The sequence below is a fragment of the Magnolia sinica genome, chromosome 18, assembly GCF_029962835.1.
Source record: "Magnolia sinica isolate HGM2019 chromosome 18, MsV1, whole genome shotgun sequence".
Classification (NCBI taxonomy): Eukaryota; Viridiplantae; Streptophyta; class Magnoliopsida; order Magnoliales; family Magnoliaceae; genus Magnolia; species Magnolia sinica.
Window position 1 is genome coordinate 58,982,768 of NC_080590.1, and position 8,321 is coordinate 58,991,088.

General features: G+C 40.2%; 1 non-coding gene across 1 annotated transcript; it reads right to left on the reverse strand.

The window, feature by feature from the left end:
- Positions 1 to 8,214: 8,214 nt before the first annotated feature.
- On the reverse strand, positions 8,215 to 8,321 carry LOC131234147 (small nucleolar RNA R71). The gene has a single exon (XR_009165556.1). It is a non-coding gene; the product is annotated as a small nucleolar RNA R71 (small nucleolar RNA).

The window sequence follows — 8,321 nt, forward strand, 5'->3', positions numbered from 1 at the left end:
TCTTTAATTAGCTTTTGTAATTTAATTTTGAGATCTTTATTCCAATCTTACATTAAGAAGGGATTTGTGATTTCTCCTTTCTTAATATCAAAATCAAATCAAGCTAGCCCAGGTTGATTTAATTAAAAATCATTTAGAACTACAACCTTCTCATTTGTGAGACTGGACATTGAACATCTTCGTTTACATCGGATTGGTTTTACCGGGCTTTTTCAAATGAGAATTTTCAGATAAGTATCATTTACAATTTTGTATATCCTTTTTGGTTTTTAAGGCTGTGCCAGAAAAATCTCTTTTTAGTTTTGTCTGAGGTGATCCAGAAAATCTCAGAGTGTGGGGTTTTTATAATTGTGTAAGCCCTATCAAACACACAATTGTGAAGGTTTTAAGGTGAACCTTGGAAAACCTTTTTTCATAGTGAATGCAAATATCCCGAGGTAGTGGATATTAGGAGTGGAGTAGTTGTATGGCTATTTTCTAATAGTTGGTGTACACACAAGCGAACCACTATAATTCCTAGAGTTGTGGTGGATGATTAAATGTGCTTATGTGTGGGAATGTTGTAATTTACTTTAAGCATTTGTAGTGAATGGTGTAATTTATTTTATGCACTTGTGGGAATGTTGTAATAACTTAGTTTATTTTATTTACTATTTCCTTTACCTCATTATTGGTTTGGGTTTTTGATACTTACAAACATTCTATAAGGTTGTCCTGCCATAAGCCTTTGGTTTTTTGTGCTAGGTTGTCCTTAGAACTAAGTTTGTATCAACCTCTTAAGACTAGTACATTTGAGGTTGCTATTTACTTGTACTTATTTGTTATTTGATTGTGCTATCTTTCTTTCATTTCTGTATTTATTTTTTAATTTGGCATAGCCTTATTCACCCCCAGGACGTTTAGCTCGGCCTTTTCAACATAATCTAGGGTAATTGGCCTAATTTCATCCAAATTACATTTAAATCTCTTTACGCACAATAATAGTAGAGACTAGACTTAAACCTTAGGCTAACAATCTAACCATACAATCTGTGTGCTCATGATAGAAATTCAACTCTAGAAGTATATTAAAATCCTAGCCATATGGAAGGGTGATTTGAACTTAAGGTGAGCGTTTTCCTTTAAATTTTGTGATGAGATAGACTTATCTTATTATTACCTACTTCACATTATTGTTATTCATTTTGAATTCTTATTACATACTTTCCCTCGCTTTATTGTCATTTTGCATGCAAGTATTATGCTGGAAATCCCACTTATAATGATCACATGTATGATCGTGGACCTAATTCTTTTCAGGTAGTGGCCTTGTTGGTTGGCATGTAATCTCGTGGGTTGGTAAGTGGTGCACAATCGATGTAAGTAAATCGGCATACGTGTTACATCACTTTTCGGGATTGGATGTCGCAAATAGTCGCTCCATGAACACATCGTGTCACGTAAATCTCTCAATCACATTGTTGTGTTGCCTTGAGATGTTTGTATAAATCCACGTTAACATTGGACACGCCGATGAATTTCCATAGTATGGGATGCAAAGTGAGCCGGTTAATTTGAACTGCTTTCCACCTTGTGACCATGATCGCTGAGTGTGATGGATTGCACGTACTTTGCTAGGCTTGCATGTCATATAGAATGTTTGTGCACACCGATACCCCTTATATCTGTGGAGTATGAGATGTATCGGGACCCTACTATTATTTTTACAAATTGTTTAAACCATCATAAACTTCAAAGGATAACCACCACTATGAGTAGGGTGTTGACCCTCTCAAACTGTATACATATTTCAAGTGAAATACGCGTTGACGACTCGAATGAGGATCAATCTGTGGAAGAGGCGAATGATTAAGAAAGGAGGACAATCCTGTGATTTATTTGATTATTTATTTTTATCGCATTCTTAGAACAATGTAATAAGCTCCCATTAAGAGAGCATTGGATGATTTATGAAACCTTTTATTTTAAATGGAATAAGAATTACAGGAAATTTCTTTCTCATGAATACACACTCTTATGAATAAAGTGAGGAAATATTCTATAAACCTCAAAATCAAAATAAGGTATGTAAGTATTAATGCTTAGAATTTCCTGGACGAGCAAGGACTCGGGCCATGGAAATTTGGGGCATTACAGTTCGGTCCCACCTAAGGGTGGTTTGGTCCGACTGAATGTGTTCAGAATAGTCCAGCAACAAACTATAATTTTCATAGATAATTCGGCTCAACATTCAACCTGACTGAAGTCAGGTTCGGTGCAACCTAAGGAATACAGAGACTTCAGATGGATTTTTAAAATATTCAGCTGCAACCGAGAGTTAATTGGTGCGACCGAAGGCTACGTTCGGTGCAACTAAAGCTCATCATCGGCTGCAGCCGAAGCGTAACAAAAGTACGTATATTGAAGTCGGTTTCAAGTCAATTGCATTTTTTTATCTATTTAAGGGGATGTTTTACGCTTTCTTATATACAAACTATGGTAGAAGGGATAGAGCAAGGAGTTGTGGTGCCTCTATGGGGTCCTCCTTCTCCAATCCTTCGGTTCTATTTCGTTTTTATATTTTTCTTTTTGAGTTTTAGTTCAATTATGTCTTTAATTGGTGATTGGCTAATCTCTTAGCTAGGGCTAAGAGGTCTTGTAGTTATTCATAATGTGCATTTTACTTTGATTCAAGTATTTGATTTAATTGTTGAACAATTCATTAATATTTGGTTTGAATGAAGATATATTTCTATTTTATTTTGATCCATTGTCGACTCCGAGCACATTGGATGCTTAGGAAATCTAAGAGTAATTTCTTATCTATATTGCAAGGGATTGATATGTAAAATTCATTAATCCATCGTGGACTATGGGCATGACAGATGCTTTGAATTCCTTGTGATCAATACTTTAGTACATAATGTGGGAACCAATTTAATGAAGTTCAAATATGTTTTAGATATATGAATGATAATTTAACCGCTCAATTATCCAGTTGGATAAGATATGACTTCGATTCTAGTTAAGTAATCTAATTGAATCAAGTAAATTAACATTAATATATAGCTATAAGTGGATCCTTGACGCTCTAATGTTTTATCCTTAATAGTTTTCTCACAATTACTTCTTAAACCAAATTCCAATAATTAGTTTAGTTCTTATTCCAATCTTAAGGTATTCCAGAAATTGCACAATCATAAGTCTCTATGAGTACAACCTTAGTCTCACCGAATTATTACTACATCGCAGCCCTACACTTAGGGTTATTAACCCTTGGGTTAGATTAAGTTTTTGGTGCCGTTGTCGAGGTCTTCGATAGTATTTTTCTAAAATACATTAGTATTAGAATTGGTGTAGGATTAGGTTAGTTTTTCACTGCATTTCTATATTAGGATTTTTTGAATTCTTAGATACTAACATTGTTTCTTCTGTTTTGTCGAATCTAACTTATAATCATCAATCGGATACTTTCCTTCCAACCCTCTTGCTTTATCATTTCATATTTCGTAGCTTCTATCGTTTTTATTTTTATTGGAAGTAGGTTTAGTTTCGAATTAAGTTTGAGTGTTTAATGCCCAAGTGGGTTCGTGATAACACTCTGTCTCTTAAGTGAATGAGGATTAGTTGAAGGTTTGCCTATCCATCACTGGATTAGACAACATCTAAGATCTTCCGAGTTGGTAGAGAATATGGATGAAAATCAACCTCATCATCTTGCTGAGGAACAACATGATGACGTACACAATATTCCTCCACATAGAACATTACATGACTATTTATAATTAGCGAGGACGAGCACACCTTCCTACATAGTCTTCCCACATAATGCATGTCATGCCCTGAACTCGGAAACCGGGCTCACAAAATTTCCGATCGCCGAATTCGGCACCGATAGCCTCCATAGTACCCCATTCTCGGCTCCCGACACCCATACACCAGGTTCCGATCCTGGGATGCTACAAGGAGGATTTATAATCATCAGTCTGATTCATAATGAGCATAACCAAAAGCATAACCCACGAACAATAACCACAAGAACACCATCACAAAAACCACTATGATAAAAAAGTTTTGAGTACAATGCGTATGAAAGGGAAATACAATATAGCGAAAGTAACAAAACTCCAGAAGCTCGGTTGCACGCTCCAACTGCGGCGAGACTATAGCTGCGACTACATCCTGACGTCACCTGTACGCATCGATCGTGCATAAGCTTATAGAAAGCTTAGAGGGTGGTGTAAGTATGTGCACAATACAAGCGTGCTCAGAATGCAAGGTCAGAGTAATGCGGAATCATGGTGATGAGTACATGAATGCAATCAGCCGTACCAAGGCTATGCGGTATAAGATATGAATGCTATCGGCCATAACACAGCCATGCGATGCGAGATGCAACTCAATCATGTCAATCTTCATCATGTATCAGTACAGTTCTCATTCTGCATAATCACCAGAGTTCAGTACACTCCAAATGGCACTGTCGCTCTCCTAGCCACACAGTCCAAGTGAGCGTAAGAAACCTCATTATCCGCCTGGCCAATAGTCTGTCAATACCTATCCGGCACGTCGATAGCGGACCCATTTACGAGCTGGTCAAACTCAGCCTAGTATTGCCCCCTACCCTCGAGCGAGTAAGGCCACACCCCTTTCCAACCGACCATGACACAGTGGGAGACGTGGCCTCCTGGTATTCGGACCTCATGCGCTCATATATCCACTCAGTCTCGACGTTGGAGTCATCTTCTAGTACCATCGGGTTTAGGGATTTTCACCTAGGGACATCTATAGCGCCCGTATGCTAAAACCAAACATTTTCGGTATCTAATCCAGCCACCCACGATGTGTCTATAAAGGTTATGGCCCTGATGTCACTAGGGCATACAATGAGCACAATCACACGAATGCAAGTGCATGAATCATACCATCAGACATGCAACAATCCTGCGTGTACCGCGCGCTCATGTAGGGCAACTCCGCCTATTAGGGAGTCCATAAACCATCTACCCGAAGGCATGTGCAATGATCAGTCAATCCTCACATCAGGCATACATATGATGCGTATGATCATGAATCATGAATCTATACTATACATGTTATGTGGTGATGGGCTCTGATCAAAACGAAGATGGGCCTAGACGGCCTACACACTACAAGTATGGGCCTATTAATGGGCCCTAGGGAGAGTGACAATGCGGACATTTAACCGACATCGTCCGTACAATGTGGGCATCTAACCAACATTGCTCCCAAGGCACTGCCGCTATAAGAGTCAACACATAAATCATGGTGGAATCACGTTATAATGGGCCTCATGTACATCCCATTGGGCCTCGACCCATGGGCCTCCAATACATCAAATGGGCCTCATACATGGGTCTCATATATTTATATATATATATATATATATATATATATATATATATATATATATATATATATATATATAAAGGTGGGCCTCAACGACGTGCCACAAGTGCATCAAGATGGGCCTAGTCACATGGGCCTTGCATACATCACAATGGGCCTCATAATATGGGCCTTATACAATTTAAGGTGGGCCTCAACAAGGTCCACTAATACATCAAAATGGGCTTCAACAATGGGCCTTAAATTATCTCCAAAATGGTTGGACGATTTGGATGAAACACATGCATCATGATGGAGCCCACACTAATGGAGGATGTAGATTACAATGCATACATAAGTGGGTCCCATGTGGGGCCTACCATAATTTTTATTTTCCATCCAACCCATTGATAAGGTCACTCAGACCTGGGGCCCACAGTAATGTTTATTTGCCACACAACCTGGGCCCACTGTAATAGTTATTTTCCATCCAACCCTTTGATAAGGTCACACGTGACCTGGCCCACAGTAATGTTTATTTGCCACACAACCTGTTCAAAGGGTCACGTGGACCTAGGGGCCCACTGTACTATTTATTTGCCATCCAACAGTTCATAAGGTCACGTGGACCTGGGTGGGGCATGGGGCCCACCGTAACATTTATTTGCCATGCAACCTGTTGACAGGGTCACACGGTCAGGGAGGGGGCCCACCGTAATATTTATTTATCATTCAACCTGTTTATAAGGTCACGTGGACCTGGGGAAACTGGGGCCCACCGAATGTGGTTTGCAAATCCAGTCCACCCATTATGTGTGTCCCACTTGGCTGAGGGTTCAGAGCAAGTTTCAGCCGCATCCAAATTTCAGGTAGGCCCCACCAAGTGTTTTTATATGTTTAGGCATGTCTTCACATGATTTTAAATGGTGTGGCCCACCTGAGTTCCGTATACAGATGATTTTTGGGGCAGCCTCCTGGTCCGAGGGGACCCATCAAATGCATGGTGTTGATGGTCGAAACGCATCAGGGTGGGGCCCACAACTGGGGCCGTGAGGCCCGGCTCGTCCGTCCGTGCATCAGGCACAGGCGCTGCCTGCGGACGCTCTGACAACAACAGCGCTGCTGCTGTTGTTTTTTTCTTTAAAAAAAAACAGTTTTTCCATGATTTTTCTAGGGTAGGGCCCACATCAGATCGATCCGACCCAGTCATTGGATTCTACGGCCCATGATCGACCAAATGAGACCAATATGCAATGTGTTTTTGGCGAATAGGAGGATCAAAGTGGATTTTAATAGCAATACCGCTATTTCCTTTGGTATAGCCCGCTTGATTATCAGATTGGTCTAAATTTTTGGTTCAACTGCTAAAATGAACTGGGTAACAAAATAGACGGTGTGGAGCAGTCCCATACATCAAGCTGGGTCCTACATGAATGGCCCACCTCAAAAGTACATCTCTCATTTTTTTTTATTAGCTTAACAATACACACTCATGACAATACACGCACACCATGTTAGCCATGGTCTGTCCAGCGTCCAGGAACGCTGGACGTCATGGATAGAACACGAGCATCATGGTGGGTCCCACATGGATGTTTATATATATATATATATATATATACACATATACATATATATAAATATAATATAAATATATTACATATGCTTAGATCTAGTGGGTGAGATTTCCCTGATATGTGGTGAGCCACTCCGTCTGATGAATGGATTAGATCTAGCACAATTCGGTGGGGCCCACAACATTCAAGGGAAAGAAAAAGAGAGACAGAGAGAGAGTGAGTGAGTGAGAGAAATAGAGAGAGATCGGTGGAGTGGAGGGACCCCGCCACTATGGGCCCTCCATGGATATGTTGTATTCATCAAAATGGGTCCCACCAAGAAGTGGACCCAAAAATTAAAATCAATGGTGGATCACCCACCTCTAGGCCTCCTCCTTGCTCCCTTAGCCTTCTATGCTCCTTACCTTGCCTTTTGATGGTGGTTGATGAAAGATGAATGGTTGAGATGGGAGATGAGAGGGTGGGCCACACTTGTGGTTTTTGGAAAAACTTGGGAATGCTTGGACGTGTGAAATTTTGTTGCTTGGGAGAGAATTTCTTAAGAAATAAGAGAAATAAAGAATTAACGGATGAAGGGATGGGTGGAGTGGTGGTTGTAAGGAGAGGTATGGGTTGGGTTGAAATGTTGGTAAAGGAGAAATGGTGAGAGGAGAGAGAGAGTTGACTTATGGAAAAGGAGGGATGGGTGTTGTACTTGGGGTATGGTTGTACTTGACATTGATTGATTGATAGGACATGACGTAGAGATTCTCTCGATATTCACAACGTGGGGTGTTTCTTCAAAATAAATGCTGACCTACATCTCCTAGCCTGGGTATCGGTTCGGTGCGCGAGTCGCGGCGTTGGAACCGCGGCGATGGCGCGGTCCCTAAGATACAAGTTTCGAGTGAGCCGTCTTCAGTATGCAAGACTCGACTTAGGATTACGCACAATCATTGGATACAGTGCGAAGGTTGCCGGAATTCGATCGGAAGGACCGCGGAAGTTAACAGAATGGTACGGACTAGGATACAGGTCTTACAATGCAGGAAACATAGATTTCAAGTGGTGAGTGATCCAACTACTCCTAAAGTTTCATTAACTAAATTCTAAAAGTCCATATATACATCTCAAGAAATTTGATGAGATTTTAGTGACCTTACACTTTCATAATGTGTCTGACGATACCCTGAGACTAAAATTATTTCCTTTCTCTTTAAAGGAAAAAAGTCAAGTCATGACTTCACTCTTTGAGACTAAGATCTATAGGGACATGGGTTGAGACGACCCAGGAGTTTCTTAAAAAGTTCTTCCCAGTTTATAAAACAACACTCTTAGGAGCACGATCATGAATTTTTCACATAAAGAGGAAGAAACCTTCTTCCAATGCTGGGAAAGATTCAAGGATATTTTAAATGCTTTCCTACATCATGGTTA